General features: G+C 43.5%; 1 long non-coding RNA gene across 4 annotated transcripts in view; it reads right to left on the bottom strand.

Annotated features, from left to right (window-relative positions):
• Positions 1-2,152: 2,152 nt before the first annotated feature.
• LOC119147520 overlaps positions 2,153-21,579 on the bottom strand; it is a 28,802-nt gene continuing 9,375 nt past the window's right edge. Inside the window, exons 2-7 of one of the 4 annotated variants that reach the window (XR_005104060.1) lie at positions 17,346-17,436; positions 15,003-15,127; positions 13,563-13,691; positions 7,058-12,678; positions 2,548-6,001; positions 2,153-2,434 (exon numbers count right to left, since the gene is read on the bottom strand). This is a non-coding gene — a long non-coding RNA (uncharacterized LOC119147520). Of the gene's footprint in view, positions 2,435-2,547; positions 12,679-13,562; positions 13,692-15,002; positions 15,128-17,345; positions 17,437-21,579 lie in introns of all 4 variants that reach the window. The other 3 variants (XR_005104059.1, XR_005104058.1, XR_005104061.1) reach the window with 3 other exon arrangements.

The raw sequence follows: 21,579 nt of genomic DNA, 5'->3' as shown, positions 1-21,579 counted from the left end.
CACAGCCACTACCAGCACTCGCAGCAGCAGCACTGCCGCGCCTTCCGCCGCTGCCACCGGCCCGCGCGGCCGCGGGTGCTGCTCTCCCTGCGGCCCGTCAACGTCCTGGGCCGGCGGGCACCGGGCATGCGGGCGCCCCGCAACACCAACCAGTTCCTCATGCGGGAGAAGTACCAGCTCATGCACCTGCGCTCGGACTCGGTGGGCACCGAGAGCGGCGGGTCGGACTGCGAGATGGACCCGCTGGACATGGACTCGTACCTGGGGGTGCTGGAGAACGCCCGCGGGGCGCTGATGGAGTGCGCCGGGGAGGCCGGCCCCGCCGCCCGCTCGCCACCCGCCCTGCGCGCTGCCGGGGGCGGGGTGGCCGCGGGGCCCGCGCAGGAGGAGAGCCAGCAGTACTTCCCCTCCGAGGACGATGTGATCGAGAGCGAGCTTTTCATGGAGAGGGACTTCGACGAGTTCTGCAGCAGGATCGCCTGAGCCCCCGCGGGCGCCCGCCCGGACGCGCCGCTCCGGCTCTGGCGAGCGGCCGCGGGGGCAGGAGCGCGGCGCGGAGCCCTTCCGCCTCGGGGGGTGGGGGGCGGGAGAGGTTTATTTATTTCTCAGCCGCCCCTTTGCGTTTTTGGCAGGGGGGGTTGGCTAATTTTATAAATGTGTGTGTGTGTGCAAACAGCGGGGCACCCTCCGCACCTCCCTTGCAAATAAAATGGAACTTTTAAGGCGAGCTGGGAGCGGACCGCGCTTTGTTCGGGGGCGGGCGACCGCTGCCCCCTGGGGACGCCGGCGAGATGGGGGGGGGGCGGGCAGGCCGTGGCCCGAGGCGGGGGATGGCTGGCCACCGCGGCTGCCCGCCTGGCTCGCGTCCAGGACCATCGCGGCGAAGTTTCACGCGTTGCTGGCTCCCGCCCCGGTTTGTAGTTTCCAACGGAAAAGTCGTTCAGTTCCCGCGGAGGGAAGCCAAGCCGGGAAGAAACGGCCCTTTATCCACCGACACGGCGGGGGGGTGCGGCCGCGGTGGTTCTGAGCGGGGGAAAGAAGCTGGGGCACAGCAGCAGCGGGCACACCGCACCGGCAGCTGCGGGGGGGCCGGGGGAGGCCCCGGTGCCCCGGCCGTGCCCCCCGGCGGGGCCCTGTGCTGCTGCCATCGCAGCGTTTCCAAGGCTGCCTTGTGTTTATGACAGTGGGGGGTTATTCCTATTTTACCGACTACGAGAGAGGGAGAAATGTCTAGAAAGAGACTTAAAGGCCTCTGCACACCGGAAAATGCAGATGCCTACCAGCTGAACCAGGTTCTCCAGACACGGCTAGACTTAAAGTTTCTGTTCGATACCTGGGTTTATACCTCCTATGGAAGAGGCAGGTAAGGTAAACATGAAACTCACCCCTAAATCGGGAGCTAGGAGGCAGCAATTCAAGCTACGAGGAGGTGAAACAGTTAAAAGTTACTTTACACCACAGGTAAGGCATTCCTGGAACTTGTTGCCACAGGAGAACATAGGGGCAAATTGTATCAGCTGGTCTGAAGCAGGATTAGACGTATCAGTGATGACACCTCCGTGCACAGAGAGCAGGGGCAGCCTCGCTGGGGGAGGCAGCGTCGAGCGGGGCCTGGGGAAGCGGCTGCTGGCTGGTGGTGTCTCCTGGCAGCACTGCTGGAGGCAGCACACGGCTCCAGGTGAACCTAAGTCTCATCCAAGGCCTTTCCTGCCCTCCTAGCCCCAGTCACACCATAACTGCGGCACCCTTGGAGAGGCAGGGTTGTCTGAACCCTTTTTCAGTATGCCTCCTTTTCCCTTCAGCTCCCTGAGGTCTGTCACGTGCCTGGTGCTGTCCACCACGTAAAGACGTGGTGTATGAAGTTTGTAGAGTTGGGAGAGCGGCTACCTCTCTAGTGTGTGCCCGTCAACAGTTACACCCGTGCTCCTATGTCAGAAGAACAAATGTGAGATGCGATGTTGATTTGCAGGTGATGCCCTTTGCAATTACAGACAGAGCCGGGAGTTAGTCGTTATCCTTACAAAGGAAACCATATTTTAATGCCAAAAAGTCTTGAGATTTCAAGTACCTCAGTTGCAGTCATATGAAATATAAGTCCAAAGACACCATTTTCTTCACCTTTCCTAAGAAACAAAGCTGCTGAACACAGTAAGACCAACATCATGTTTATTTTATTTGGAAATAGCCATATGGTCTATACTTAGAAACTTGAAGCAATAGTCAATGTGTTAGATGCAACATAGCTCGTACTGGCAGCAGCAGGTTTGTATCGGAACCATGCTTACGCTGGGAACTGTATTCAGCGGGAAGCCACTCTAGAAGAGAGGTACAGGGGTAAACTTCTCACGCAGGTAAATGAAACCTAACTTTGCACCCAGAAAAACTGCAAAGGTTTGGTCTTCAGGAAGCTTGTATTTTATTAATGAATCTAGATCTGTAGTAACACGTAAAATTAATAATGGTTTGAATGCATGATTCCTCCTCCCCCCCCCCCCCCCCCCCAACTTGCAATTTGAACAGGTATGGCAAAAACTCATAAACACTTACTTGAAGCTTGGCCTTCATTCTGCTGGTAAATTTGCATCATAATATGGATCTGCTTGAACACAAGCAAAATAAAGCAGGAGTGTAAATTAATAGAACATCATAGGGACATAATTACAGGTCACATGCTGCCTGACAGAATTACAGAGAATCCTTGCATTTGGAAAGTGATCCCTTTGTTCTCACCACTAGACAGAGGGATTTGCCATGAGCGATCCATTCGTGTTGAAGCCCTAGGTGTCCATTACGGCACCTAGCGTTCCCCCTCCTCCCAGGGCGTCCTTCTCCATTGGCTTCTCGCAGCACCCACCGCCAATTCAGACTACAGTGCCCTGTCCTGGACAAGAGCACTAGGCACTGCTAGGGTCTGCTCGTCAGCCATGGAAGGAGGGAAAGAAAGGTGACACAGATGGGATTCCCTCTTTCTCCTTTGAGCCAGTACAGAGCTGAAACGTAGATGTGTTTGGCCACACATGAAGCCAAGCTGACACCAACACTTTCAGTGAGGAATCCTTGTGTATTGCCCTTCATCTCCATGCTCTCATACTCACTTTCTCACTGCAAGCTTATGGAGTCACCCATGTCTCGTCAGCAAGCCCCATTTTCCTTAAAGACCTTCCCTTGGTGTGTTATTTGTGTTACTTAGATCTGGCTTAATCATAATTTTTTCTGTTTCCTTCCTTTATCACTTGAATTATGAATTTCTTAAGTGTTTGGAAAGTACCCGCCTTGTAATGGATGCAACCACAAATAACACCTTACTATTAAGTTGAAAGCACTTTACAAAGCTGAAATTCAAAACATAACAAAGTTAGTGCACATCAAAGCTGGGAAAAGAAACTAAAAGCTCTTATTTCAGAAGATCACCGATCAACCCACTGGCCAGCAAACTTGCTCATCTTCTCAAACTTTACAATGGCAATTTTTATATGTGTATCATCTGCTTCTAAGTATTTCTTGTGCCACGGTCTCAAATCTGATTCGTACATACAGGTTTTGAAGCAGATCGCAGAACTACAGGAATAATTCTTGAACTGATCAAGGGTATCTTTGGGCCCAGTCGATTTCATGTTTTGAATCCTTAGAACCTAAATTTTGCTTTGATAAGTTATTTGTTTGATTGTTGTTGTACTCTCTCATGTTGTATTACAGTGGCACATTGAACACCCAGCGTCTGTAGGGCAGGTAGATGACAAGTATTATCAGTCAGGAAACACACACCTGTGCTGAGTCACACCATAACTGTTGTATGGACGTGATTAAACATTAAGTATATGTAAAGTATGCTTGTAAAAGCAGCAACATTTTTAGAAATATTTCCACCTTTTTTTTTGTTTTTAAACAACTTCACCAGAATAGTTTTCTTTTATAGCCACACTTCTCATACAGATGAGCTTTAGAAATTTAAACAAAACTTATTAAAGAACCTTGATATGTCAAATCATCAAATCACTCAGTTTTTCTTAGGAGTACAGTTGGAAGTCACTTACAAAATATATACAAACTACTTGGAAGTCCAAGGCAAATGGGAGGGAAGGCTAAGGCCTAAGCTACAGAGAGGCTACGCTGACACAACACGAAGGGTTCTGTTGTAACTTGTGTAATTTATTTTTATGGCCAGTCTGTGCACAGGATGACTTAGGGTTTGGTAAACTTACCTGGAGACAAATAGCTTGGTAATATTATGAAGGGGGCAGAATTTTCCTTTTATTATGCATTATTAAAATTTCAGCACATTCTGTTGAGCTCGTAGATAAGCAGTTTGTATGGCTGCATAATTGTTTGAAATCTCCAGCAAGGCAGAAGTGCTGCTTTTTGTTGAGGAACAGGTGATGCTGCACAATACCTGGAAGTCTTTTAATCACATTCACTAGAAAAAAAATTAGCCATGATTACAAGAAAACTGTCACCCAGTCACCCCTCATTTCCAAGAATGCATTTGTAATGGCTCTGAGCACGTTCAATTCAAACATAGGGTGATAAAAAGGAATTTATTTTTAACTATCTGCTGTAATATAAGAGACCATTTTGCTGTCATAAATTTCAATTAAATGCAGATGTCTCTGGTTAATTTTTCTTAGCCCTTGTATTCTTTTCAAGACAAAACCTGATGGCTAATAAAATTCACATTTGGCCTGTTTCGTTTCTGCTGGATCAGGATATCCTGTTTTCACCACACAGAAAAAAAAAGAAACCCAAACCAAAAAAACAAACCCCACAGACTTATCTTGAAAACTTATATGCAGTTTTGTAAAGACTGTAGTAATTTCATATCACCCTACAGTTGACATTTTAGGAGAGGAGGCAATTTTCCTTCAATATCCAACACGGTATCTTAGTCATTTATTGAACTACTTCTGTAACTTTCTGATCTTTGAGTTGTTTTCACACACATACCAAAATAAATATAAGCTAGAGCAGCATTAATTTACAAGCAGAATGCTTACGTGTACAGTGCTGCTTTGACCGATTTACCAATTCCTACCACCTTCAAGTCAGCTCCTTTCTCTTTCCCTTTGCACTTCCCCCGTCACTTTTCACATGCATGTAGTTACGCTAACGTGCATGAGATGATTATACTGTATTCTACCTCTCTATGCAGCCTCTGAAAAAAAAAAAAATTACTGAGGCTCAGTATCTACAGTAAAAATGAAAAATAAAACTTTTCAATAAGAAACCTAGGCAGATTCTCAAGAAGGAAAATAAAAAATGAAAGAATCCCAACTGCAAACCACACCTTAGCCTCACCAGTCATCCAGCCCTAAAGCAAGTAACTTTGTAGTGCCTGAAAGACCATAAGAAAAGGATTATATTGAATAATCTTCTCAACTCAGTTAAGAACATTGTGCTTAAGAAATTAAGAGATATTTTTGGAAAAATAGGGAGAGACATCCAGAACCTGGATACAAATTCTAATAGGATTCTGGGAACTCCACTCATTTCACATTCTGGGTAGGGCTAGAAATACTGCTATAAACTTTAGTGTTTCTTTAGTGAAAAAAAATCATAATGTATTGCACCATAAACTCCTGAAGGAGTGGAGACGTGGTGGTGCCCTTCCTGTCACACACTGCAGACTTTGGTAATTCGGTTCTTTTGTACAAATGGTTATGTGCTGTTTCAAGGTAATGGAGATTTTTGTGGCCTGTAGGAATTAAACAGAAAGTGCAAGTCCTGGGGAATCCTCCTTGACAGTTTCTCCTACAGGGGAGCCTGTGGTTTCAGGGGACTGCACCTAATTCAGACAGACTTTCCATCCCGAGAAGCAAACAGAGCTAGTGTGAAGTGAAAAGGCCTGTGGAAATTCAAAGAACAGATATGAATAACATTTATTAGAGATGATGGGGCTGAAGCTACCTTAATTCTCTATTTCTTCAGTCAAATGGGGTGCAACGTAGCATCACTTGTGGCCATATTGCTGCTACATCATATCCAGTCTACAACATACTAGTTTTAGCTGTGAAACAAGGAAAGTAAAATCGTGTGCAAAGAGAAGCTTCCATCTACAGTGCAACAAGTACTTTTGCATTTCAGATTATCTCCAATATTAATGATCCTTCTGTCATGAAATATTATAATGAAAAAGATCAAACGTTTTATGCGATTCAGAACAAGGCAATTAGTTCAGAATAAAATTTTGATTTATGTACCCCTCCTCCTAGTATTAGGAAAAAAAAGCCAAAGCCTAGCAGCAACAGATTTAGACTGAAGTAAATAGACTGTCTAGCAGGATTATTCCCAGCCAGTTAATGTCTTTTCCAGAAAACGAATACTTTATTTAATAGCAATAATTTAACCGAAACTTGATTCAAAATAATTAAAATTCCAAGCTCCAGAATAGTTCTTTTAAACATAGGCCAGCAACTTCTGCCAAGAAAAAAAAAAAAAAAAAAAAAAGCCTTTTTTTGGCATGCCCAAGCATCTCAGTCAGGTAAAAAGTTTCAAACAGGGACGTACTGCAGAAGTACTGTCCTACCAGTATCCCTACGCACTCCACTTGAGAGTCCAGTCCAGATGGAAACTGAGTCAATAATCTTTGCTTCAATAGAGTAGGAGGCCCCAAAATATCATGGTAATGTGCTAATTTTGCTATTTCCAGGTTTCTTGGAAGAGTCAAGTTAGTGGTAAAAAAACGTAATAGTCATTTATCCTTAACAGCTGCGTCAGTGCAGCAGTGCTGTCGGCTGCCAAGTGAAGGGCAAAGTAGTTTTTCCTCTTTGCTGCTATCGCAGAGACCTGCCTAGGCCAGCATTTCCTAATTACCTTGCTCAACCCCTTTTCTTTCCACAAATGAACTATGTCAGTCAGTTGCTGTCCCTAATTAGCCCAAAAAGCAGCAACCATTCAAAGCGGTGCTGCTTCCAAATCCAGACCTGCTTCCATGCCCTTTCTAATCCCTCTTGTGCCATTCCTGGAGCAGTGAGCCCGCTTCCCATTTGGGGAAGGATGGGAGAGAAAATTCTTTGCCTCCTGCATTTATACGATTTCTTTCCACAGGATTCTCGATACAGACCTGGACGGAGCAGAGTCACTTCTACAAAGTGACTTAAGCCCATGACTGAAGTCTGTTCACCAGACGAGTGACAAATTCTGCTGTGTGCCTGCTGGGCAAACGCAGTTATCCTCTGCCTGTCCACAGGGCCCATGTCCTTGATCATGGAATCTGTCAGTAGAAGCACAAAGACAGATGGTTACAACCCAGCTATGTGACACCTACTTGAAGCCTTACTCTGTTTTCTTTGCTTCAAATGTCCAGCAGTCTTTTTTGCATGGCAGCCACCCCACCCCACCCCCAAAATAATAATAATAAAAAAAGTCATTCTAAGAATCTACTTCAAGGTCACATCCTTTCTTATTTACCAAATCAGGACATAACTTAGACAACTGAGATTAGTTCAATCCAGTCAGACCAAAAGCTAGACTAGCGTACTGTCTTTGACATTGCCATATGAAACGGTAAGGAAGAGGAAGGGCAAGGCACAAATTACAAATATACAACACGTTCTCCAAATGCTCTTCCAAACTGTGACTATTTTCATCTCAGGGAACCTCCTGAGTCAGATGTGGCTCCGTACATTTTGCAGTCCTCAGCATATTTCTATTCCATGAAGCACTCACTTCACTCTCACTGTAACAGCCTTTGGAAATGAGCTTCACAACTCCACCACGTATCTCATCAAGTCCATGTCCTGACTCTGTCAGGCTCATGCCATGTGTCTGAAGTTCTTGTGTTAGAAGGTGCTGAAGCGTTAGTCTTTCTCTAACCTCGCTAACGGTTTTGTAACCTCTGTCACATCCCTAGTTGCCTTTCTTCTGAACTGAAGACTTCTAGCCTAATCACCTCTTTCTCACACTGACCAGCACTGTGATCCAGGCAGAATTATTGCAAGGGTTGCGTCCCCTCTTGCAGGCTTTCTAACCAGTTTCTCTATAGGAGTCACTGATGCCATCTAAAAATCTATTATCTAAAAATCTACTCTTTGTCTTGTAAAATTACAGGTGATTTGTACTTGAAAACATCTTGCACCTGGAAAGGTTGTCTTGTATAACTGAGATTGCTTCACTCTAACCGAAAGTTATTTGGTTTGTAAATCGATTTTACTGTAGATCAATTGCAGTGAATTGAATGTTTTCTCTTCTTAATGTAACAGCTGCCAACAAGATGCCTTTAAAGAAAATGTAACTGAAAGTAGATTTAATGAGAGAAAATTTTGGTTCAATACCAAGAAGGAAGGAATATTTCAAATGTTGCAATGTTTGCCGAGTGAAAAACTTCCTGTGGTTAACTGAATGTAGGTGTCAAGTCAGATTTACCAATTTTTATGTAACAACGTGGAACTAAACTCAGCAGTTTGTAAACAAATAAAAAATACTTGCTTCCAAATGTGAAGAAAAGCAGAAAAAAATGAGATCACAAGTACTCTCTGGCACTCCTTATCAATACACACTATAAATGAAAACGTTTTTATAATGCTTTGACAAGCCTTGGGAGGTGGCGGGGGCAGGCAAGAAATCAGATGACATTTTCCTATCACATTACAGTGGTACCACTACAATCTCATCTTCTGGAAGAAATGCAGTGCATATCATAATTCCAGCTAAAATTCATCATTTTAAACAGAAAGATCATCGAAACCTCTTTTCCAGTAGGCTTATGCCTGGTTGTTGAGCGAATTATTTTCAACATTTCTGTCACAATCCTGCATCATGAGTTAGCATACTCCCCCCATGCTAACCATTCCCGTTCGTTTATGGATCTGTCATCACACATTTGTCTAATCCCCGATCAGACCAACTGATACAGCCTGCCCCTACACTCTCTTACTGGGACAAGGAAAGCACTTTCTTTTAACCAGTTTAAATTTACGCCCCCCCTTTGTTCTACTGTTTTGTGATTTAACACCCCAGCTATTTCATACAAGAAGCGCTATAAACATCCAACAATTGTCAAAAATAAAGAACTATTCTAAGGCCACTTAACTAGAACCCACTTTCTCCCAGTTTTCTAGGACAGAAAAGCTTCAGCACGGTCTTGCAGCCTAACCTTACCCGCGGCAGGTCTGCACTAGCGCTGCCGCAGCCTTACACCACACTTTGGACCTCGTTCAGCTTTGACTGGAAGGCAGCTCCTGGCCAAGCCAGCAGGAGCTGTGCCTACACGTGTCAGGGCCGAGCCTGTCCCTGTCCGCCTGCAGCTTTCCACCTTCTGCATTTCGCCCTCCGAAACTCTCTGGGCTCCTGCAGGGGATCGGGGTGCAGGGGGGGGTGAGACCCCGCACAGCCTTCGCCCTGGCAGCCCCGGCCGGGCAGGCTCCTGAAGGCTGCGGAAACAAACACACGTGCAGAGTACTCGGTGCTCAAAGAACGTGCAATAACTTCTGCCAGTTTTTTTTTTTCCTCTTTTAAAAATAATCCATACTTCCATTGCATTCCCAACCCCTCCGTTTCTCCTTTGGCATATTTTTCATCATGGGATACTGTTGCTCCCATATTCAAGAAATAGAAAAACTGACAAAAGTAAGAGCTTAATTGTAAAGTATTATAAGAGGAAAGGAAAAAAGAATTAGGTATCTATGCAAAGAAGAGTTAGGTATCTATATTTAACTGCTTTCGGTGGCTCAGTAAACATGCTGAGCAAACACTATGCTCCTCTGAAAAACTGCTTTAAACAAAAATCCTTGCATAATATTTTTTTCTTAATTTTTCTTAATTTATAATAAAATCTGTTAGATTAGCAAACTTGTGTTCATGCCAGTTTTTGATAGCCTATCTAGTATGTAGTAATACTAGTCAGAATTACAGAAGAGATCTCTGCAAATCAGTTTTTGGGGTAGACAGTCTCTAATCCTGTTTATCTTTAAACTACTGCTCTGCCTTGCCTTCATAAATAAAGTGGACAAACCCAAGACAAGCTAAAGGTTTCACGCATCAAAATGCAGCCTCTCCAAAACATACCTTCAATGCCTAACCGTCTGCATTTTCTGAGAAAGAGGAGGAGAGCGTGGAACAAAAACTGTTCCAAGCACTTCTCCAGTTTTAGGTCTGCGTGACGCCCGTTGCTGAATGCAGAGAAGTAAAAGCTTTAGGGTACTGATGGCAACGTTTCCCTGGTGCAGGTTTTGTTCATCTGCAAATGCCAGCCACACAGAGAAAATACACGCCTGCTCGGTGGTGACTGCACGTATTATAACTCAATGTCAGGTTAGAATCCATTCTTACTTAGGGAAACACCTCTATTACACAAATAACAGACTATCACAGCCTCTTACTTTAGAAAGCAGCTTGCATTGAATTTGCACATGATTTTGAGGTGTGACCTGGTTTTTATTTACTGGATTAGCGTTTCCCAATCTGTTGGATGTTATTCTGAAGAGTTTCAAGAGGCGCTACACTGAGATGAGAAAACACGGGACGCAGCGAGGCACTATGACCCCGCACAGCCGAGGCGTGGAAAGGGCGAGCAGCTTGCTTCCCCGTGAGCCTGCAGCTCTGTCCCCTTGCTGACCGACAGCCTCAAGCCTTTACTACTGGGAAAAAGAGAAAGGAGGAGGGGAAAAAGCATCATCAGTACTTTAACTTACGTTAAAGTACAACTTCAACTCAATCTACTCTAAACACGAGCGAGAAACGATTAAGTTCGCATAGAAAAAAAATTGGCTCATACTCAGAACTAGGAGGAGATTTGACTTTCAACAATTTTTGAATTAAGAGTTAGTACAAGCTATAGTGTAAGCGTCCTGTGCTAGCCTGGCTGCCTTGGAGGTGCCCCCCCAGCAGCCCCCCAGCTCCCCAGCACCCTCTGACAGCCGATGCCCCTTGGTGTCATGCCCGGGCAGGAAGCACTGCACAGCAGCGAGCCAGCACTCCTCCAGCCACCTCAGGCACTGCTCCGTTTTTAAGTCATTATGGTTTTGATTAGTAATTTGACTTGTGTAAATCGTGAATGAATTGTCTGTGCTGTAAATCGTGGGCAGGGGAGCCAGTGTGCAGCGTAGCAGCCCTGAGTTTGCTGAAACCATGCTTCCGAGATTACATTTCATGAGATACAGAAAGACAACACTTTTTGAAGAGTCCCTTCAGCACAACAGTTGCCCAAGAAGCAGGGCCTCCACGTCTAACCGCCGACAGCATGAACCCGATGAAGCTCATTTACGTAAGTAGGGTTATGAGCCTTGAAACTGGGATGAACAGCACCAGGGTATGGAAACGGCTGCTCTTGCTGGCACAGCTGAATTAAAATCCTAACAGTAGGCTTCCTGCCAAGATGCACTGGTTTACATGCAAAATGTAAGAAGAGCCAAGGGGTGCACACCAGTTAACCTCCTGACTCCCTGCTTCTGCCCTCACATGAATGTGACTAGATCTGTTAATGTTTGGTAGGGTGGGGTTTTTTTTATAAATAACTCCTATTACTGCTGACTAAGGTTGCCCTTTGAACACCTTCATTCACAGTCTCCTCCTGAAGTAACCTCCATGCTTTCCACATTCTCATCTTCACTCCACTTCCCTTCTGGATTTTTCAGCCATCAGCCTCTCGCTGGGTTGTTTGTTTGGGTTTTTGGTTTGTTTTTTCTTTGTTTCTTTTTTTTTTTTTTTCCTTCTGTGAATTTATGATAGAATTATAGCCAATGCACGAGAGATTTACAGAAAAATGGCTTAACAAATTACACTGGATTATTCTTCTCTGATTTAGTGGTGAAAAGGGCAAGGCAGGACACACAGCCAGGAGGTCTGGAGGGAGGATGCTCATCAGCTGACACACCGCAGAGGAGTTAACGCTTGTTCAGACCTATGCTTCACCTGGCTGTTTAACTTTCCTGAAGCACAGGGAAGTGCTCTCCAGCACTAACTTTCAATTACTTATGTCTGAATCAGACTCCCATTGTGTCCCAGATTATTTCAATTATCCCATTATTCAAAATCCACAGTTCCTGTCCTTGCATTAGCCTGGATTCTACTTTGAAAAACACTTCTGGATATCAGAAAAAAATTTCCTGGAAAAAAAAGTATTAAAATTTAGTTGGGCTACTGTTTGAATGCTTCAGGAAGTGTTTTCTTTCTGGTGAGAAGAAAAAAAAGCACACAAAGAAAAAGTTTTCTGCTTGCTTCTCTGATGGGCTTAAGGCTTAATTCTCTGTTTCTCCCAGATTTCTAGGATCTAAACAGCCCTGAAGGGGTCAGCAGTACAGCTCTGTCCAGCTCTGTCTCGCTTGCACATAAGAAAATGATGCAAAGGTCTGGGTTCAATGTATGCTGACTGCAAAGAGATCCTTCACGCCCAATAAGTCTCGTCAGTTCTGAAAGTACTGGCCTTAGTCATGCTTGCACAAGCACAACCGCCATCACGTGCTTTGTTCAAGAACACTGGAGAGAAGCCACCCTTGTTTAACTGCACAGTGTTTGCACAGCGACTAGGATTTTTTATATGCATCGGAGCTGCTGCACGTCTGTCACCATTGCCATGTCCCCACTGCAGGTGTTCAGTGCTCCCCAGACGTATTGGATGTAACTGCTGCACGTGTTGCATGTGTCACACTGCTGCTCTGGGATGTGCAGTGCCTCCAGCTCCTTCCAGAGGCACCAGTCTTGCTGCTCACCCATGGCACAGCTCTTCCGTACACCCTCCTAGGAATTCTGGGCAGGATACAAAAGGTCTGTGTTTAGAAAGCATCAAAAGAAATATTTTGCCATTAACGCCGCAAATGATTAGTTAATAATTGGCATCAAATTCAGAGTATTATAAGAAATCAGAATCCCACATTTTCAGGTATCCTGGACTGGACTGTAAAGTACGGAGCATTGCCTTCTCATCTAGGCCATGTTCAAAGACAACTATTCCCATCTTTTCTCTGCACCCTCTTTTCATACACACTGTATACAGGAACAGTCACAAAAATCTCACTTGGATGGCTGGGCTGTCCTCCACTAAGGAAGAGATACGTATGCCTGAACACAGCCCCAGGAATCCAGAATTAATATTTTATAGTCACATTTAAAAAACCCGCACATAAGAAAGAGGCCAGCTTAAGTGATATTTATCCACAGCTGCTACCATAACAGGAAAGTAGTTAATTAAAAGTTAATTAATTAAAAAAAGTTAATTAAAAACATCAGCAACTGTAGCTAATAGAGGAAGTAGAATAGATAAATACAAAATGCTCACAACTGTTACTGTAAACTTTAACTATGACCAAGAGAAACATCAGTTTTCCAGAGCTGTCAGCCTCAAACACTTTGATGTGGATCAATTTACCCATTGCTAAAAATAAAATAAACGTCTTTTTTGGTCAAAAACCCAAACAAAATCCTGTTAACAGTTCAAATCAGGGTGGCCTTGTAGCTCACTGGTAGAGGAATGAAGGCCATTATTCCAATCTGGTTAGAAACTAGGGTCATGTGAGACAATTCATATGACTAGCATTGCTCCAGATGGTATTTGTGACCCTCAAGCAGCCCCCTGAACCTCTCCATGCCTCGGATGGACAACAAGGAGGAGGTTATTTCTGAGGAACACTTACCTCTTTCCCAAGTTGGAGTCTCTGAAATCTGTGAAATGCTTTGGTTTTACTGATAGGTTTTGATAAGATATTCTCACAGTACAGGGTTTTGTAGCGATGTATAACTTTCCAGTGCACCTAAGAAATGACCTTGAAAAATGCACTCAGTATTGTACAGTATTGTAAAGAGAAAGGCAATACAGTAATTTGTAACAGAGCTGAAAAGATTATCAGATGACAAAACGGGGGAAAAATAGGGAGATCATCTTCTCTGTTACAGCACCCACCCTCAGCTTACCCCAGAGAACCATGTCTAAGATATTTTCCCTCGCTGGCCGTATGACAGACCAGGAACCAAAGCGACTACTTCCTAGGACAGCCGCTATAAATATGACGTCACATTAATTAACTTGTCTTTTTATCCACTGTATGAGTACAATTACAATGGAAAGTCTAGATAATATGCTCATTAACTTTTCCATTCTTTGAACCAGTAAGCTGTTGAATTCAAGCAAAAGTATTTGAAATAAGCTTAATTGGTCTCATTTTTAAGTTGGTTATCTGCTCGGCGTAGGAGGCAATTTGTTTCTGATGCGTGAAGCAACAATTCTATAACAAGTACTAACCTGAAATTTTCTCTTTTGTACCTATTTTGCCATAAAGTGGCTCATTCAATCAAGGAAGGCTTTTAAGCAGATAGCGGAGCTGCAGCCATGACTAAGTGACAATAATGAGACTAGACAGCTTAAAACCTTGATATTGTTTCTGCTTCATACCCAAGCTGACAGCCCACTGAGATCCTTCCACATTTCCCTCCCTTTACGGTACTGCAAAAGGCACAGCTCATCACCAATGACAACATTAGTGAGATTTCTATTGGGTTTACAATACATTTTTCTATTGGGACTATTTGGACACTACTATTTGCCTAATCATTCCTCTCCTAATTAAGTCTACTGGCAGTTGCAGATCTTCAGTTACATAAATACTCTCCTGTGTTTGCTCAATTAAGTGGAAAGATTCCTCTAACTTAATACGTTAACATTAGGATAAAAACAGCTGCATAACCTCCACCCAATACAGACAATATTGGAGTTCTCTAAGGAAAGGCATATCAAAGCTTCTTATACCTCTATTTTTTCCCCAATATATGTAGTACCTTATAATTTTCAAAAGTGTATTACAATTCTTTTTTCCACCTTTCAGAGCTGGCTATCAGATTATCAGTGAGTGCAAAATAGTATCTCTGGATGGCTACCTGACAAGGAGCTTTAATACAGCTTTACTGTGCCAAATGATACCACTGAAGTCTTTAAAGGGAATAAAAGAGTTCAGCACTCTGCTACATTACTCAGCACTTCCACATATAGCTAGGAATGACAACAACCGTACTCGTGTGCGAGCGTGTGTATTTTGCCTTCACAGCTTCCATTCCAGCGCAGAGACAGGTAACTCACTCACCGAACTCTTTGAAGGAGCCGGCGGCACTGTCAGTGTCAGCCTCGTCTCATGAAGTCTGGCCAAAATCCACGTTTTGGAGTTCCACAGAAAAAATGATTTCTCCCAGCAGGGAAAAGAACTTCATTCTGCCAAAGGAGAAACTCGTGACGACTGACCACATGGCACACTTCCAGGGAGAGTTAACGGGCTGTCCAGGCTTCTGCGCTGACAGGCCATTTATCATCCCAAGCACTCCTCCCCAGACTACCCATTCCACGTAACACTTTGGGTTCAAGGCATGCTTCAGCAGTGCCCGCCTCAGACTTGCACCAAAAAAAGTGATACACAACATAGATGATCATCTTCAGTAACTCCACGTCACCGGTTTCCCTGCTTCCCAATACGTGCCCCTTGTGAACCTTTGTCTGGTTTGGTTCATGACTAATAATTTACATAAAAATTTGCCTTTCCAGGCCAAAATTATATGCCAGCAGGTAAATGCTTTAGCGTTACAGGCAGAATTAGCTTTTATGAAATGACAGTCTAAACTTTGTGGACACATTTATGAGTAGTAGCTCCTTTAAACTCCATCCTGAGCTACACAGAGTGTCTCGGGACACCTGGTTGGGACTGTTGCTCAGTTTTGCATTGGATTTGATAATTCTAAATATACATGTCAAGGAAGATGACCATTATGGTAAAGTAAAAGTAGGACAAGTGTTTTAACAACTCCATTGCATTTTGACAGTTCTCATGATGACTGTAGTTTTACAGCAAACACCTTACGGCACCTGTACAGACTGCTCACAATGTCTCTATCGACTCTTCCTTATCACAAACTTACTTAAGTTTCCAGTTGGAAGCCATCAGCTTTGAAAGAGCTGGTGAAGTATTTTACTGAGGTGCTGTCTTAGAGCTCCAATTTTCATACTCAAAAGGAATAACAGTTGAAAACTGCCAGCCTCCAAGGCTACATCACACACATTACTTTTAAAGAATATAAACAGTGTTATTTAATGTTACAAAACAGAATTAGAGTCTTCATTTTCTGGGACTGTAAAATTATTCCAATATGGATTAGCTCTAGGGTTTTGAAACATTATCAACATTATCAATCTGATTAAATGCAAAAGCAGTGTCAGTTAAGGCTGCAATTAAGAAATAATCATGCCAATTAACCAAAGAGCCTCACAAGACAAAGGTGCTGTGAAGTTCTTCCTGAAGGACACATCCCAGTTAATATGAGACTCCTGATTAATTGTCCAGCAACGAACTGCATCCTCTTACTTGGCACTCCTGCTTATTTGGAGTTGCACAGAGAGCACTGCTCTGCAGTAGGCTAGGCACAGATTTTATGCTAGTCATCACAACGTAGATAATGTATCTTAAACCCCGACTATGGATGGAGCAGTTTATATACACAACCAAAAAAAGAATGCTTTGGATTTTATCTCAACAGTTAAGAAGCAAGAGAAAATCTTGATAGGAGAACCTTCCATAAAGGTCGGGTTCCTTGCAACCAGGTGGCTTCCTCTTGCAGTGAAAATAAGTGGTTCAGAATGTCCCTGTCCTGTCCTCGGCACGAAGATGTAGTCTTGGTTCCCAACGCAAGGGACCTTTCCCCCAGACCTAACCTCATCCCTGGTATTCAGGGCACCAAAAGAAGTTCTTTGCTGCGTTCTTTTCCACACCTACAAACTTCTACAACCGCATTTTTTCTTCCAGTTCCTCACATAGATATGTTTAAAATACAGCATGTTTGATTTAAGCCTACTTGATTTGGTATTTTGTTTCAAACACAACACAGGGAACAGGCCTACTGCCCTGCTACAAGCCACCTTTGGCCTCTCTCCCAGAAAACACACCCCCTCTTGAACCTCTCCGTTCCTCCAGATCAGCACATAATCCTCCAGACACATTTCAGCAAGAATGACAAAACTCAAGCTCAGCTATAACTTTTAAAATAGACGGCTTCTTGCAAATGCCTGTATACTGTATTAAAAAACGCACTTCCCCCCCCCCCCCCCCCCCCCCATATTCCACAGGCTATGCTTTCCTCTGAGCACCTTTAGAGATAGCCATCTTACTACTTTTTTTGCCAGCCTGATCTATCTTTCTGAGATGGTCAGACTGGTATACATCTAATTAAACTCCGAACTCAACTTGGATTTGATCTCAACTTTTATTTAACTTTGAAGTACGCTGCTGTTATTTAAGACTTGAAGAGTTGAGGGAGTTAGATGTAGGGAGACACCAGTGTGTTTTCTGATTATATCAGCTGATTTTTTCAGAAGAACATTATCTCTATTTTTAGAAAATTGTATGTATATGGATTGGACACGCAGTCAGTGAATAGATAAGTACCTGAACTTGCTTCATTCATTTCTGAGGTAGAAGAGGCAAGAATCTTCCATTGTGCAGTAAAACCTCAAATGGAAAACTGTAGTTCTCCTTCCTTAAAGTGAAAAAAAGAAAAACCATTCATCTGATGATGACCAGGAAGGAGATTAGCAATTTGTGGTAAGCCAAAGTCAGTATGAACCATTCAGCTAGAGATCGTCTTCCTGAATTGCACCTCCTACTGTCCCAATTGCCAAAATGAAAATCTGCAGTTCTCAGAAGGGCAGTTCTTCTCAAAACCTGAAATATTCCTTGTCCCACCCCCTCACCTCCGATGAACAGTGGCTAATCAATGGTTAAAACAAGCATTGCTAAGAACGTAGTCTGGGTTAAACCACCATAAAACGTGTTTTAGCTAGGTACGAAAGCCTGCTACTAAGTTTGCTGTAAGATGTAAGTGTAGCTCTTGTCCCAAAACCACTAAGCAAGCAGATGTATATCTCGTACAAAGTTAAGATGAGCGAGAAGACAACTTAACCACCTGAAGTTGCCAGCTGCCTTTCTGCCAGGGTGCTGCCACCTCCGCTACCGAGCCAGCAGATACCTCATACAAGCACTATCTTATCATTCAGGCAAAAATTCAGACAAGTTAGCTTGGATCACCCATTTAAATTATTAAGCTTATCTAGCTCGTTTTGCCTGAAGCAGGTTACGGGACACTCACCATCCTTCTGGATGCCTTGCAAAAGGCAGCAGTTACCAATGGTGAGAGGTTTAGGAGAAGCTGCAAATCAGGGGGAAACAAACATGCAATTACAGCTTTATGTATCAAATTAACATTTCCATAGCAACCACTGACTCAATCATCCCTATTTTCAGGGTTAGAGTTTAATTTAATCAAGAAAAGAAGCATAAAATGTTAACCTGAGCCTGCTACAGAGGGTAATGAATCCGCTGTTTCAAAAAACTGATAGGCCATAAATGAAATAAAGAACTACAGCAGATTAAAATGTTAGATGTCGTGCATTTCTCTTGATATTTTGGGCTATACATTTACTCATTGTTTACATGGGTAAGAAATGAAGGTCAATTCTACCTGATCCATTCAAATAACTCCGCACTCAAAAAATGTTGATTTTTAACTAAAAATAGTAATATTAGTGCAAAAGGAGCAGTGAATTGCCTAAAACCCACCCAAACCCGATGAAGTTTGCACACATCTATTCTCCCTTGTTTTTCAGAGTTGGTTGTTGTTATTGCGCATTAGGAATGAATGTGCCCGTGTAGTCTGAAGACGTGTGATCCCCTTCCCTTTCCCCATATAAACAAGATCGTTTGCAGGAGCTGGTTCAAATTAAAGATGACCTGCTATTTACCAACAGCTAGCGCAGGCTGTGAGTTAACCAGCCCACCCAGGGAACGGATTCTTCTACAATCTGGAATTCCAGCCTCACGTATCTCCCTGGCAGTGGAGAGTTCGCTGAGTATAAATTGTGAATCAGTCCACCTTCTCTCCTAACAAGGACATGAATTTAGCAGCATTAGAGGTGAAGTTTCCGAGATGCAGTACTTCATTTCTAATTACAGAAACAAAGTTACTCCTCTGAATAAGGGACACTGATTTAGCACAGCAGAGTAGTTCCTACATTTCATGTGTGTGTGTGAGCGCATGTGTAGTTTCTTGTTTTCTCTCCAACTAAAGGCAGAATTCACTGGTTTCTATTTCGTCCAACTATTTGTTAATTAAAAGCATTTTCTCTTCAAAGCTTAACATAAAAAAAACCTTTTATTGTCATATACACCAGTAATCATCATTAAAAAAATACTTTACACATACATTTAACTTTTAAACACTGCAATGTCATAGAATTTACTGGCAATCCAAGTATTGCCAAAATGTACATTCAAAGAAATCTAAATGATGAGATGGTAGCAAAGAGAACTGTCAAGATCAGAATCCTCACTAGGGCAATCAGATGAAGGCAGGTGATCAAAACAAACTCACTATTATGTCTTGGAACACTCCACCAACAGTTTCTTAACTGTAAATTTCCTAATACAGATAATTTAATGAAGATTTCTAAGTATTTGAAAGAAAAATACAAGACATACCACAAAGATGATGTGACAAAGTGAGTTGAAATTTCTTGGAATCCCATTGGAGAACACAGTCACGCCGTACGCTGTGTATGTCTTTAAAGACGTTATGTCTCAACCCCTAGTTCTCTCAGTAGTAATACTCTGCAGCCCCACACCAAATTGCCTCCGAGTAAGTACGAGCACGTAGCTTCAGTTCACTGCCCTCCATGGAAGACACAAAGCAAACCTGCTCTCACGCCTTTAGGGAAGGAAGCAGGGAAGATGCCAGAGGAACACTGATAATTTTGCACAGCTCTTTCTACTTATATGCTACTCCAGCTATGTGGTACAACAAATGCAAGTAAGAAACACTTGCAAATATCTGGAAGCTTTCTGTTAAGTGCTAAAACCTACAAACCAGTCTGCCACCTTTCTCTCCTTTCCCACTTCTGTCTTATCCCCCTCCCTCTCCCAGCCACGTGCTCCTCCTACGTATCTGGAGTTGACTGTGGCACCTGAGTACAAAATGACCCAAATCAACTGTCACAGAACAACGGTGAACCAAAGGGACATCTGCTGCTGGGTGAGGAGATTAGGACTGGTTTAGAATCGTAGAGTCCTAGACTGGGTTGGGCTGGGAGGGACCTTAAAGATCACCCAGTCCCAGCCCCCCCGCCACGGGCAGGGCCACCTCCCCCCAGCCCCGGTGGCTCCCAGCCCCATCCAGCCTGGCCCTGAGCCCTGCCAGGGTCGGGGCACCCACAGCTGCTCTGGGCAATGTGTTCCAGCGCCTCGCCGCCCTCACGGGAAAGGATTTCTTCCTAATAGCTCATCTAAACCTGCCCTCTTCCAGCTTAAAGCCATTGCCCCTTGCCCGATCATGGCTTGCTGATCATGTGGTCAGTGAGCACTGGGCCCAGCACGCGCAGCACGAAAGGAGCACACACTCCTTTCAGCAGCAGCAAGTCTTCAGCTTATTTAGTTTCTACCGTTTATGTGCAGGTAAAAGAACAAGTAAGAAAGTGCCGTGCAGAAAAGGATGTGACTGAAGATTTCCCTAATAATGTAATTCAGCTGAAATGAGACATCACTAGCAACTGTTAGGTGTTTAATTTTGGTATCTCACCTTCCATCAGCAGCACAAAAGTCAACATTTCAAAAAATACTGTATTTTACCATCTGAAGTATGGCTTTAGATACAATTTCAAGGGAATGATGGTTGTTTGCTGTGTTCAGAGAGCCTGATCTAGAACAACAGGTATTTCACAGAATCCTTGAAAACATCTGGCAGAAGTGGCTAATGAACATTTCAGCTGAAGGCTTTACAGGACTATCGAAAGCTTTCACATGCCGCAGAAGAGAACTTGGACTCTGAAATGTAGTATGACAGGATTTGTATGTATCTGCACAGGAGGGGTTACCCGCTCTAAATATTGTCAGTGCGTTCTGAACGTCAGTGCTTCTCAAATGCCAGCAGCCATCAGGCTCAGCAGTCCACATGTAGACCACTTCCATTTGTGAAATGAACAGCCAGAAGAACCCTGCTTGTCTCAGGTTGCTGTTTCAACAAGAAGGCTGACAACCCGCTCGTTCAAAACCATCTGCTCATGCTCAGTATTTGCTCATTCTGTTGTCAGTCACTGAGGCTGTTATCAGCGGCTTGTCACCCCCACCTAGGATGGCAGGACAACCAGTAAACTGACTCGGGCCCCTCCTGCAGAATGAGCTCATGGCAAACCAAACGTGAACGGGGGGACGTCCAGTACGAAATAGTCACAATGCCTACGGTAAATGAATGAAATTGCAAACTTCACTCTGTCTTTTAAGAGGCCACAGCTGGTGTCTTCTCTGCTTGTGCAAGAAAATTTTCACTTTCTGATCTGATAATAAATAAAAAAAGAGTGGCAGAATAAGACAGAAAGTAGGGACCTAAGGTAACGGAGGATGGATCAGATAATCCTAATATTTTTTTTCTAGAACTAAACAATATGAAAATATGAAATGCTATTAATACACACAGGTCTCTCTTTTTTTAACACTTTTTTTTTTTCCTTAACAGTAGAGATTAGAAACAAATAAAAAAAAAAAAAGAGAAGAAAAAGAAAAAAGAGAAGCCAAGAAGGGCAGCTAAGCACTGTAACAGCCTGCAGGAGCCAGACACCTCATTTTTATTTATAGC

The sequence above is a fragment of the Falco rusticolus genome, chromosome 4 (genome assembly GCF_015220075.1).
Source record: "Falco rusticolus isolate bFalRus1 chromosome 4, bFalRus1.pri, whole genome shotgun sequence".
Classification (NCBI taxonomy): Eukaryota; Metazoa; Chordata; class Aves; order Falconiformes; family Falconidae; genus Falco; species Falco rusticolus.
Note: the sequence above shows the minus strand (reverse complement) of the source record. Positions and strands in the feature narration are given on the sequence as shown.